This window comes from Tympanuchus pallidicinctus, unplaced genomic scaffold (genome assembly GCF_026119805.1).
Source record: "Tympanuchus pallidicinctus isolate F22 unplaced genomic scaffold, pur_lepc_1.0 scaffold23, whole genome shotgun sequence".
Lineage (NCBI taxonomy): Eukaryota > Metazoa > Chordata > Aves > Galliformes > Phasianidae > Tympanuchus > Tympanuchus pallidicinctus.
The window spans coordinates 2,824,709-2,837,808 of record NW_026294740.1 but is presented as its reverse complement, the minus strand read 5'-3'; the positions used below and the strand labels follow the sequence as shown (position 1 = coordinate 2,837,808).

The window sequence follows — 13,100 nt, the reverse complement described above, 5'->3', positions numbered from 1 at the left end:
GCTTAGTTTCCTAAATAACCTGAGTCAGTGTTTTCTGAAATAGATTTCAAGAAGTTGTTTTTGGCTGAAATTTGCATCTTGCCTGAAAACAAGGTAAAAACAGACAAATCCTATTTTTTATTCATCCATTGAGGTTTCCCCTCTCCTTCCTATGTTTCACCACCTAAAGATTTTTGAGAGTAAATACATTTGGTTCAGTGTGGGGAATCTCGAAAACTCTTCTGGGAAGGGAAAATTGTTTCCTGGCTGCTCTCCTCCTGGTGAACAAATGCACTCAAATTGAGCTGTGCTTCCTCTCTTGCTTTCCATTGCTTGTTTGGTTATGTCTGACTGATACTCGATATGGCCACAGTGGATAAAACCGAGATGTTCTAAACCAATGTGACTGTGTGCACATTCAGAATTGCCTTGGCATGGTCATAACAGTATGAAGGTTTGCACTGGTACAGCTCAGCTTCCCCGTGTGGCGCTAACTCTTCTGGTATAAAACACCAAACAATAAACATGTATAACTGAATTCACAGCAGGAGGTTCAAGGACGTGCAATTGAGTTAATTTTGTACTGCTTCCTAATTGGGGGTCAGGAGCTGGAAGTCCCTTTTGAGCTCGTGTGCAGCTGAAGGTCATTCATGGCGTTCTGTGGGAACCCCGCTGAAGCCTCTGGGCCTAAAACACACGGGGTTTGCAAGTATTTTCTTCAAAATTTTCCAAAAACTGTTCTCCAGAGCTCCTCTGAAACGTCAGTGCCAAGTTTTGGCAAGAAGGGAGCGCTTTTATTGCCATTATAAACCCAGAAAATATGTTTTATATAAAGCAAGTGCCCCAGACCTTTGGGTCCAGCTGCGCTAACAGCCCTACCTGATTTCCAGGGCACGTCTCAATGAGAGGCTCCCCAACAGCAAAAAGAAAACAATGGAGAATTTACAGTGTAAAACCAGCCCAGTAATTGTATTAACAGTCCCTTCCATGCAGAATCGGGCTCCCAGCTGTAGCTGGAAGCCATAAAAAGCATGCCATTAATTTTATGAAGAGAAGTAGCCATTCTAGGCCTCTGGAAGCTCTGGAGTCTGTAAAGATAAGGAGATGGACTTCTTCCAGCTGCAGGAGCTCTGTCTGGAGAATGGGTCTGCGCACACGGTGGCTGTGGGGCACGCCGTGCAATGCTGTGCTCCCTATGCAGCCCTCCATGCTGCCGTGGGCAGCACCAGAAAGGCCCAAAATGGGATAAAATCTGAACCTAACTTCACAATGCCCCGCTCTTGACTTGTCTTTGCTAGCTGACTGTCTAGATTTCATAAACACTACTAATTTGCTGTTCAATTAGCCATTTATACGATGCTGGATGATTTGTTAGGCCTTATTGAGCAGCAACTTTTTTTTTCCTTTTTTCTCAGAGATGACTTTTCACACCATCAAGGCCACTTTCTCAGCTTATTGACAGCTTTATGAGCGCTGTTGGAAAAGCCCCAGCTTCCTTCGTTCCTCGGCTCCAGCTTTCCGTCGGGCGAGAGGCAGGTTTTTAATTAGGGCCTGAGAGCCTTTGCTTTGCTTCAGCGTTCCCCAGGTACAAAGCCATACACTGGCCTTTCTATAGTTAATCACTTTTCCAGACTTCGGCCCACTGAAATTAGGTGGGCTTTTGGGTCAAATGTTTACCTGGCTGGGGGCCATCTGAAGAACTTTGGGCTGACACATCTGCGTTTGGCATGTGTCTGCATTCTGGCTTTGCTCACCAATTAATGTATGCAAAAAAAAAAAAGAAAAAAAAAAAAGAAAAAAAGTAAAACCAATCTTGCACCACTTATAAAAATGTCTTATTTTCAAGCTAATTCCTGCACACATAAAAAAAACCCCACAAGTCTTTGCTGATTTCCCCCCTTCCCTTTTGCCCAGGTTTATGGCTGTGTCTTTCTTATTGCTTTGTACTGGAGTAGCTCACATTCACACCAGTTCCTCTGGCTCACTTTCAAATCTGTTTATGAGAGTTTTAAAGTTTTATGTTTGTGGTTACGTTTAAACTCCTCATCATCGTTACAGTCCTAGGAAGCCAATGCCTTCCTCCTCTGAAGGGATGATTGCAGTTTCATTTTGCACAAGGTGGAAGTGGAGCCATGATGGAATGGTCACTGCTGGTCCCTGTGCAGAGCAGAGCAGCGTTATTGCTGGCTGACATGGTGCTGTCATAATGTCCCTGACCTTAAGAAAGTGTCCCTAATGCAAACCAGAGGGCATTTGTGAAGCTGGGGATTTGCCCTCAGGCTCAAGCTGTTGTGGCTGTAGGGGTTATTTCTTCCAGCTCTTTGTCCACCCTTCCCAAGTCCTCCAGCAAAGCTGCTCTGACCTGTCCCAGTGCAGGAAGGAGTTTGTGCTGGTAGTATGGTGCGGTCAGAGAGGCAGTGCTGATGGGCAGCTGGAGATGGTGAGGAAGTGAGGATGCAGCAGGAGGATGGAAATGGGTGCAGTCACCAGCCAGGGTGGTCCTGTCCTTGTTGTTGCTTCCATGGAGGGGCACTCTGGTTTGTCCCGTAGGGCTCCATAGAGTGATAGGAATTGCATAGCTGAATCTATATCTGTAAGTACAACTGTATGCTTCAAAGGATGCTGTGATGGAAAGAGATGGAGTTGCAGAAGCATTGCATGAAGCCTACAAAAATGTGATTTTAGATCCTTTCCAATCTTTTTTTTTTTTTTTTTTTTTTTAACAAGTATTTATTGCTGTGAATATTATCTTGTTCACCTGGAGCCTGGAGAAGACCTACCACAGCGATGGGCAAAGGGATGAGCATCTGCAGAGCTCATCTTGCCTTCAGGGTGTGGAGCATCAGTCAGGTGGTAGCAGGTTCTGGGCGTGCTGGAGATGGGCCACCCGTCCAACGCCTCGTGCTGGTGAGCTGAGCTCCTACCCACAGCGTTATCTGATCCTGGTAACCCAAAAAAGAGCTGGTCAGGAATGTCTGGGAAATGCAAGTCTCAAGAAATCCAGGTTTTTAAATGGCTATTAGTGAGGGAGAGAGCGTTATAATCTCAGTTCCAGGAATGCACTTTTTCAAAGAGATGCTGCGTTGCTTTGAAATTATCAGTTATTCGCATTAAAACAAAGTGTGTAAAGCTGTCTCCCCGTTTAACAGAAAATGATTTGGTTTTAGATGAAACGAATACTGACATCTGCTCCAATCCTTCAGTGTTGGCTCAGGCAATATTGCTGATTTCTTTTTTCATTTTTAAGCTAGAAGGGAAAATATTTTCTGTTGAAGAGCATCGGGAGCCGGGGAATGTCCAACCCAGCTGTCATTCACTTTCTCCCTTTGGTTCCTTATCCTCTTGCTCTGAAAGCGAAGAGCTGCTGCTCTCTGATGTGTGCCGATTGTTAGTGAGAAGAGCAGGATGGGCAAACTGGGATAAAGGAGAAAAAGGCTGCAGAAAGGGGAGATGAAGGAGAGAGAACTGACTTGCTGTGAGATTATTTGCACTGATTCTTCAAAACTAATTGCAGATGTTGGCCCATAAAGACTTCCAAACTATTTCCCTGAAGTCAACTCACTGCTTTCCTCCTGTTCCCAGGGAACAATGATAAAGTAGAGGTTTTTTTTTTTTTCCCCCCTCCACTGAGGGCAAATTGTGAGTGCAAAGTGATCACAGGAGCTCAGCTCTCTGAAACCCAGCCTGCGCTCTGCATGCAGCAGCATGAGAGTGATACGTCTTGATAATGCTAGTGAGTGTTTAATGGCATTAAACGTGTTTGTTTAGGGATTAGAGCAAAAATCCCCTCATCTTCCAATAGGGGGAAAAGAGCTCTCTCTCTTTTTTTTTTTTTCTTTTCCTTCAGAGATTGCTTTGTGCCTGGTAGGCTGCAGCAGAGTGAATAAGCCACAGTTACTGACAGCTGAACTCCACCTCTCCAGGGAAAACCAGCACGCTGCATTATCTTTGTTCCAGATCAGGATGCAGCAAACCATGCGTGGATATCCTCTGCTCCGTCCCCTGGTGCTGGCAGAAACCCCTCTTTTTCCAGTGCTCTTCTCTCAGCCTTTGCCCAACTGTGTTGTTTCCTGCTGAACCAGTTCCCACTGATGGTTTATTCCCAGCTTTTCATGTTGCTCTCTTGCGCTGGGGATGATGGGGAAGCTCCCTCATGGACCGATCCTCCAGGATTAGGCCCAAGAGGAATTGTGTTCACCACCAGTGACTTAGAGCAGCTCTGCTGATCATCCCTGCTCAGATCACAGGAGATCTTTGCACCCAAATGTAGCTGAAAAATACCTGTCTAAAGTGCAGTGCTCTGCTCTGGGTCTTCCAGCAGAGTTTAACCTGCCTTAAAAGCAGGAAGCCTTTTCCTTCCTTTGGCAGCAACAGGGAGAGGCCAACTTAGTGGATAGAGTCCATGAGTTTAGGAAGGAAATGGGGCTCTTTTTTTTCTCTCCCCTAAGATCTTCAGTCTGTGATGTGCAGAAAAGCTCTCCTTCTTGGGTCAGATGTGATGAGAGAATCCTGGGTGCAGGGAGCTGTGCGAGAAGCGGCTCCTTTCTGCACAACAAGTGTTAATGGCTCTTAGAGGTGATCAGCAGAGCTGGCAGCAGAGCTGGCACTCCTTTCCCAAATGGGAGATCCTCAGAAGGCCATTGGGGTTGCTATGGTTGAGTTGGAAGGGTGCACGTTCTTCTGTAAAAAAGAAGGACAAAAAATAGCTTCTGTATTTTTCTTTTTGGTGCTGTCAAGAAAAGGCTTACCCATCAAGATTAATCTTTGGACATAAAAATAGCTGTTCCTCTTTTCTTAGTAGCAATCCTTGCTTGTGTTCTGTCCATCACCCACATGCAGGGCTGTGACTGCAGAGCTCTTACTGAGGATATTTGTGCTCCTGTTGGTTTCTCTCTAGCCTGTTATATTTCTTAGGTTTAGATCGTGCCTTTGGAAGTTTTGCTGAGGATTGAGTACGTTTTGGGATATGTACATGCTGCTGTGTGATGGAGATCAGGATCAGCAGTTTGTAGAAAGGACTCTGCTATTGATTTGCTGCTGCAACTAAAGAGCTGGGACCTGCTGTGATAAATCTGACTGGAGGCAACAGGCACTTATTTGTGTCCTTCTACAAGCACCTAGCAGACAAATGGTCACACTTACTCCAAAGCTCCTGGCTTGGGTAGGGCTGGTTAAGTGGAGTTGACCCTAAATCATGGCTATCTCTGCTCAGAGAGGGTGCAGCAGTGGGGTGAGATCTGCCTTTTCCTGGATTATTGCAGCATAATCCTCCTGCTGGGAGGAGAGGAGGAGCGAGAGTGGAAATGTGACCTCTCAGATCTGGATGATGCTCCTGTCAAACCCAATGAGAGCAAAAGCTCCGTCCCAGTGTGAACCCAGGGCTGTCCAAACCCTCACCCTGCTGTGGGGCCGAATGCTTACAGCTCTCTAGAAGTGCCAGTCCAACTCTAATCTGGGGTGTCCAGCCCCGTTTTCCTATTAGTCATGGGATGAAATGAGATGCTTGGCTCCATAGCCATGGCAGACAACAACTGGCAAAACATCCTGAGCTTCTGCGAGCTGATTAGTGGCAGTTCCCAAATGCAGGGCCTAATTCTGTAGTTACAATTCAACCTCTGCGGTAATCATTATGTGCAGGAAAAAGAGACCTCTCATTTTATTCTGAGCTCACTATTAACGGGAAGGGGATTTTCTGTTGTGTTTTGTCTTGCCAGCATTGCTAATGAATGTGTAAACACCTCCTGGCATAGATTTACCAGTTTACCGAGGTTGGAGTTCGCACTGCTAACACTCCTCCCTGTACGGAGCACTCTGTTCGTTAACCTTGGGCAGCCACTAATTAGTGGGTCACTTGCAGGTCAGAGGTGTGCTTGTGCTGTGCTTCTTGGCTGGCTGTTGTGTTATTACTGCGACTGGAAGTGCCACATGTGGCAGGCTTGCAGAGTGTGTTTGGAAGGCTGGCTGTGCAATTAGAGTGCGTTCTCCCAAAGCAGAGGATGCCAGCTGACGTTCAAGAGGCAATAAAAGCAGTGATATCTTTCCTGCTTCCTTTGCAACAAATAGAGTGCTGCTGAGGTACAGTGGTTCAAAACATTCAGCTGTTACTGGTTTTAGCAGATTGGGGATGTTTCCTCTTGGAAAAAGGGCTGAACAGTCCCACGTCCACCCAACCCAGCAGCACATCGTGCCCTCGATTGGCCACAACTGCACAGTGTACGTAGGTAAGCAGCATTGCTTATGGCGGAGACTCAGAGGACATGAGTTGGGTATGAAAACATCAGCATGACTTTATTTGAATAATGAGTTGTTAAAATATTTTGCTTTCCTTTCATTTGCCCTCAGTTTTCCTGGCGTTTGCTGTCTTCATTTCCAAGCTTCTTCCCTCTCCAGTCCTTTGCAGGGAGTTCTGTGGAGGTGTTTCTGCTTGGCTGAAGTTCTGAAGAGCAGCATTCTTTCTCACACCATTGCGTGACTCCTCCTGGGGCCCTCGTTGGTCATTAAACATGTTGAGAGCTCTGCCTTAGCTCTTGACACAGCGTTAAGAATGTGATGAAACTGCATGGAAACAAATAGATTGTAAATAAGCTTGTTCAGTAAATATGCACAAACTGGTCTGGCTACATCCAGATGTTCTGGCTTTGTTTCTTCTGCAATACAGGGCTGGGAGGTCCCTGAGTTATCGCACCTGGGCGTGTGTTACCTGCTGCTTCTCTACCCTTGAGATGTATGATCACATCAGGACAACTGGTCAGGATATGCTACAGAGCAGCATTTTTGATCTCCCTGACTTAGCAGAAAGTGGGTATAAATAAAACATACTCCTAGTGACATTTTAGTTTGCTTTTCGGCAGTGGAAGTGACTGCAAAAACCCGTGTAGCAATGGAAAATCGAGCTCTTCATGTTTTATCTGCAGCCTCAATGTGCCTATAAGAAAAAAAAAAATAAATAAAAATCCCCCTTAAACGCAGGGAAGAACTGGGGATAGGAAGCTGAGACGTTTTGGAGGAAGAATGCATAAAATGCAGACAGAAAGAAGGCTGAAATATGAACATGTGAGACACTCCAGAGGGTCCCCAAGGCAGCTCAGGAAAGCTACAGATCCCGTTCAGTTTGTGAAATGAGTTAGAAGAGGAATGAAATTTATTCTGTGCTCTCGCCGTGTTGTTCTGTACTTAGGAAGAAATCAAACACAAACACACAAAGAAAAGACCTGAAAAGCCAAAATTTCCCCATTCCAGTTGGCTTCAGGCCTCAGCAAAGAAGTTACAGGCTGCCCTGCTCCCGTAGGGCCCTGTGTGCTCGAGTGCGGGAGGGAGCGATGGAACTTACTGCCCTGAAACTGGGGACGAAGGAGTGAATTAAAAGGACAGGAAGAAAAAGGCACCTCACAGCACGGGGACACTTGCTGCGACTCTCCTGTCTGTAGTTGATGTGTTGAGGAACAGAAGCAGCCGAACAATGAGGAACAGACTGTTCCCATGTCGGACGGGAAGTGCATGAAATCCCATGAGCGAGTCTGTGCTTTCTAATGATTTCCAGATGGCATCCTAGCCCCAAAGCGTTGTGGTTGTCTGGATACACGTTCACACGTCGCAAGGCTTCTACAGAAAATCAGAGGATCTCCTTTAAAGTCGTACCTTGGCCTGAACCAAGAGTGTTGGATGTAAAGATCCATGTGGTAGGTTTGGCTTTCCCTCCACCGAGGGACATTAGTGCTCAACCTATGGAAAAATGTACTTGAGATGATTGTACAGAATTTGCATTTCTGGCCATTTTCCACCAGGATCTCTATCCAAACTGTGGAGTGTACGTGGATTTCCAGAAAGCTTTTGTCGAGTTTTCACATCAAAGGCTCTGGCTGTAAGTTATGGCAGGAGGTGAAGGCGGTCCTCGTAGTTGGCTAAGGGGTAGGAATCACAGAATCACAGCATGGAATACATGGTAAGCTCTCCTGGTGGAAAAAGGTTGTAGCAGAATCCCCCATGGATGAAGCAGATGAAGCGACGTGTTTTGCAGATGATAGAAGCGTGCAGGGTAGTCAACATTAATGCCTCTTGGAACAAGTCATAGGAGGATACGATGGTAAGGAAGAAGGGTGCCTGCCTCCACCCAAAAAGATGAGACACACAGCAGCGTGCTGTCATCAGGAGAGGTGAGGAGCCTTCTCCATGTTGCATTAAACCACAAACCATTAAACTGCCTTTTGTGCAGGTAGAACTTTGAATCTTGGGGAGGAAGGACCACAAGGTGGAGCGCAGTGAAGTGCTGCCTGTTGGCCATCCCTGCAGCTGCCATGCTGTAAGATGGAAACTGTAAAAGGCCAAGTGCAAATCTTAGAGTCCTAATGTGTCAGTTATCTTTCTGACGATTGCATGTGGATTTCATTAGCTAGCTAAATGGTACCTATTACAGAATCTCACCAGCTGCAGGGATTTCCAGTAGGAAACGTGAGATGGGAAATGCTGACAAATCTCCAGTTCCCAGAGGCTCTCTGGAATTCATGCAGATGAAGTACAATAAGGGCAGCCCTGGGCATCTCACCCTGACTCCGTGCAGTCGCATCTCTTTGGAGCCAGGAGGGGTGAACTGTGCCCGTGGCAGTCAATGCATACCTGGTATCCTGCAGCTAATGTGGAATAGGAAGAGAGAGTGGATGAGGACATTATCCTAGGGCAATCCAGTGATGTTTGCCATCTCTGAAGAGCCTAGCACCATTTCTTCCTGTAGTTTCAGCATTATACAGTGCAACTCGAGCTTGTAGGTAATGGGGTAATCCCTGCAAGGACCTTACTTGAGTGAGTGCTGCTCCAGATGGTGAAAATGCCCAGGATAGATTTGATTTTTTTTTTCTTTCTGTTTTTTCTGCTATGCAAGCTTCTCACAGTGTCTCCTTCAGTGCAAATGTTTACTGCTTTCTTCATCTTTGACCTCGCTCTTTCGAGGGACTCATCAAGTTGGAATGGTGAAAGAAAGGAAGGGGGGCTAATGAGCTGGAGAGGGCTCGTGATGACTCCTGTGATGCTCTTTTGCCATCTAACCTTGTCCTGCTGAGCTCAACCGGATGCTCAGTGACTTCCTGGAATGACCCCACAACCTCAGAGGCTGAATTCATAGCTTGCATGCCCCTGTATCAGGATGCACACCATCTAGCTCCCTTGCCCAGCAGTACAGAGAGGTGTATTGCCCACTGGTGTGGTTGGGTCCTGCAGGAACATGGTGGGCACTCTCTGCACAGCTCTTTGGGTGCTCTGCACTGGTTTTCCAGCTGCCTCTTGGAAGCAAGGCTCTTCCAGATGGCTGCTGAGCTCCAGCCAGCGCACTCTAGATACCAGTGCCTTAAGCAAGCTTAGGGTGGGGGCTTGTAGATAAGAATGGGCAGAGAGGATTTCTGCAGGAATGCCTGGTAGGCAGTCTGCCCCAGGGCTTGCAGCTTTCCTCAGCCCTGAAAAATTGCAGTGGGGAGCTGGCAGGGTGTGTGTGGGTGTTTCCAAGATGATCGATATGATTTGAGGGCAAAGATCTGCCTCACACAGTGCGCTTTAGTTGCAAAGCAACTTCTTGTATTAGGCATCTCTTCAGGGCATCATAGGTTGTACTATCCAGTCTTGTAAGGCTCAGAGCATGTATGCTGTCTTTAGGAGGTGATTGTAGAAGAGCCCAGGCCCCCGTTTTCCACTGTGACTGTGTTCCCCTTCCTCGCAAAATGTTCTGTGGTTTCTGTGCTTGTGGAGTTTCTCCAGCATGTTGAGTAATGCCTGTGAGTTAAGCCAGAGCAATGCCAGAGTTATCCTCTGGCCAACATATCATGGGGACTAATTAAAAATACATACACACCTTCCTTCCTGGTCAGTCTTCAAATACAGCTTTACCTGGGGTGCTTCCTGTGCAATGGGAGAAGTGAAAGTAACAGGGATCCCAACTCTGAGTGCTGAAACACAGTTAACACAAGTTAAAGAAATAAAGAAGTAAATTAAGGAAAATGTGACCATGCAACTGAGTGGCCATCCCTTTAAATGAGAAGTGTTTACCATTTGGCAGCAATAAATGCAGGCAGCTCTACAGATCTGATTCTGGTTTTATACATGGCTGTGGATGCACCAGTCTCCATCACATCTCTGTGGGGCATCTCCTCCATCCCAGGGGTCAGGTATCTCAGTGTTAATTGTCTGGAAAATCCAATTAAAAGCTGCCTTTGATGACTTGATGATCCTTGTAGGTCCCTTCCAACTCCGAATGTTCTACAATTCTATGATTCTCACAGCGACAGCTGGCAGGATGGAGCTTTCCCTGCTCAGAAGAGGGCAATCAGCAAAACCTCAGGGCAGCTCCAAGGGACATGAGAATCTTGCTTTACACATGCACAAAGCAGCCCTGGAAGGAGTGAAATGAAGAACTGGCAAGGAAAGTTGAAGGTGTTGTGCTGTCCCAAGCATGCAGGCGTGGTGAGTGTCTTCAAACAGATCTTGAAGCTAAAATTTAACATCCTATAACAAGAACTTAGGCATGTAAAATTCCCACTGAAGCCTCATGTACACAACATGCACCTTTGGGGTTATGCTTACAGAGAGAGGGGATGTCCAGTGGGCCTATCTGGGAGGTGGTTTCCTAACAATGAGCAATTCCTGTGCTGAAATGAATGAGAATGGAGCTGTGAAATGGTGAGTGTAGGTAGTGTCACCCCTGCTGTATTTAAGAGTGAAGATGTGGAGACTCAGCAGAGTGCAAAATGGAAAAACAGAGCAAATTGCATTGGGGTTTTGAAATATAGATAATCTTGCATGTAGCTGCCTGGTAGTATGTACCTGTTGTGTGGCACGGTGTAATTGCTGTGTTGGTATTTTGTATATAGATGTTAATGTAACAGATCTAGGGCTATAGATCTAGAAGACACATCTGATCTTACATCAGCGACATTGCTGCTGTATCTCTGTCTGCCATCCCACCCCATGTATGCAGGAGCAGTCGCCATGGACAGCCCAGCAATCTGGAAGCTGATTTATCACATCCCTTTGGTCCCCTCCCTGGACCAGTGCTTGCCAGGACCTTCCTACAGGCACTGCTTGTGTTGACCCAGACCTGCCCACAGCTTCAGCCAGCTGCCGTTTCGACAGTCAAACTGCCTGGGGAATCCTGCTTCCACCGTGGCTCCAAAGAAAAATATCTTCTCTGCATTACATTGATTTAAACAGCACATGCAGCGTTTGGCTTTGGTTCAATGGCAGACTAAAGGTCCTCTACGTTATAAACTATCAGGGCTAGAAAGATTTGCTCTATAAATGGCTCCGTATGCGTACACGCTGTATATATATTATGGATCTGCTTATGTCATGGAGCACTTCAAATATCCCTTAATAAAATAATAGACCCCTAGGTAGCTGTATATACTGGCAGAAAGTTGTTCAGCCTTTTGGAGCCATGGAAAATGTTAGTGCTCCTAAACAGTTCTTCTTTTCCTCAGCGTGGGTAATTAAAACCTTGGGACATCCTGGATCCCATTGCAGGCTGTGATGCACCGTGGTGGGAGCACTTTGTGGCAGAAATGGCAGCTGTTTAAAGAGAATGAAATGGGCTTGCTTGTCTCCTGGCTGGACCTGGAGGCTGATGAGCAGAGAGGAATTGGTTCTTAGCTTTGCATACAGGGGCTGGGACACGGGATGTCATTGGTGGTTTCACACTTTTCAGTGTTCAGCTGTTGTTGCAGTTGGAGTTCTGGTGAGGTCGACCCCCTGGGCAGTGCTGGTGGCTCTGTGTTACACCATGCTGGGAAATGGGTCTGGTCCTGTCTGTGTGAATGGACCCGCGAGGATAAGGCTTTGCCTTGTGGTTAAGTGACACCGTCCTGTCCTCAAGATGGTTTTGTGGATGGGGGCCCTTTAGGATCCATAAGGATGGCTTCCCAACCATTCCCAACTCCTCCAACCTTTTGTCTCTGCTGCCTAAATCCAGGCAGCAAACCCTGGGCTGCTTTTGTCACAACAAGAGAAAGCAAAGATTGATGGCCAAGCTCTGAGCACCTCTCTGCCCTGAATTTAGCTTTCCGTTTGCCTTTAATTTATTATTTGCAGTTAATTTAATCCATATTGAGCTGCCTCAAAGAGAAAAAAGCTCTAGATTTGGTGAAAAATAATCTATTTTTAATTATTTCTGATGTAGAACACTAGCCCATAAATAAATTCCACTGCTACCCAGTGGTTTTTTTGTCGTCAGAACTGTCTTGCTGGAATCAATAAACAGTTGATTAAAAACCTTGTTATTTAATATATTCAGTAACCCTAATCTATTCATTAGAAACTTAATCACTTTCATGTCACCAGCTGCTGTGATGGAGAAAAGAGCTGTAGCTAATTATTAGCAATTTTACAAAGCTAATATTGAATTTCTAATGGGTCCTCTGTGGCCTCTATTTCAAGCAGTCTGTGTATCCCACAAACATGTGTTCTGGCTCCGGGCAGGGCCAAGCAGCTCAGCCTGATGGATAAACTCAAGACCAGGAACCCAATGTCCCGTCCTGCGGGCTTCCTGGGGAAGGGACATGGAGCTGCTGTCCCTGTGCTGCCTGTGGTGCCAGCCCCTCTGCCAGGAGCTTGGTGTGATTCCTCCTTGGTTGGATTTGTGCTTTGAGCTGCTGGTTTAGCTTGGGTGCTTCCTGTTGTATCTCTGATGGGGTGGTATCTCTTAAGGGGTGCAAAGCTGGACGGGGTGTGTGTGCTTCTGTGCACACCAATGAAAGAGCTGCAGCAGGACTCGTGCTGCTGAGCATTGGTGGAGTTGTTAAAAAATAGAATAAAAAGAAATGTTTGTTAAACCGTCTAATGCTTCCTATGGATGATATAAAAGAGAACATCCTTGGCTGGGGTTGTGTAGAGGATGAGCATCGCTGTGCTCAGTGCTGTGGAGTTGGAAATGTCAGAGCAAGTGATGGGCTCAGACAGGGAGCATCGTTCCCAGCAAGGATGAATGCTTCCCACCTTCTCTTGGGGCACATTTCTGTCTGTGCTGTTGATGCCCATCGCTGCAGCTGGCACACAGGCTGGATGGAGCCCTGGCTGTCTGTCTGGCAGCTCCTGGTGCAGCTGTCCTGGGTGCCTCCTGTGCCTTTCCAGGTTTCTGGTCTTTGCAG

General features: G+C 46.6%; 1 long non-coding RNA gene across 2 annotated transcripts in view; it reads left to right on the top strand.

Annotated features, from left to right (window-relative positions):
• LOC128083089 (uncharacterized) overlaps positions 1–13,100 on the top strand; it is an 83,519-nt gene that overhangs the window by 49,096 nt on the left and 21,323 nt on the right. The window contains exons 2-3 of one of the 2 annotated variants that reach the window (XR_008207959.1): positions 1,395–1,564; positions 6,322–10,726. This is a non-coding gene — a long non-coding RNA (uncharacterized LOC128083089). Of the gene's footprint in view, positions 1–1,394; positions 1,565–6,321; positions 10,727–13,100 lie in introns of those variants that run through there. The other variant, XR_008207958.1, reaches the window with a different exon arrangement.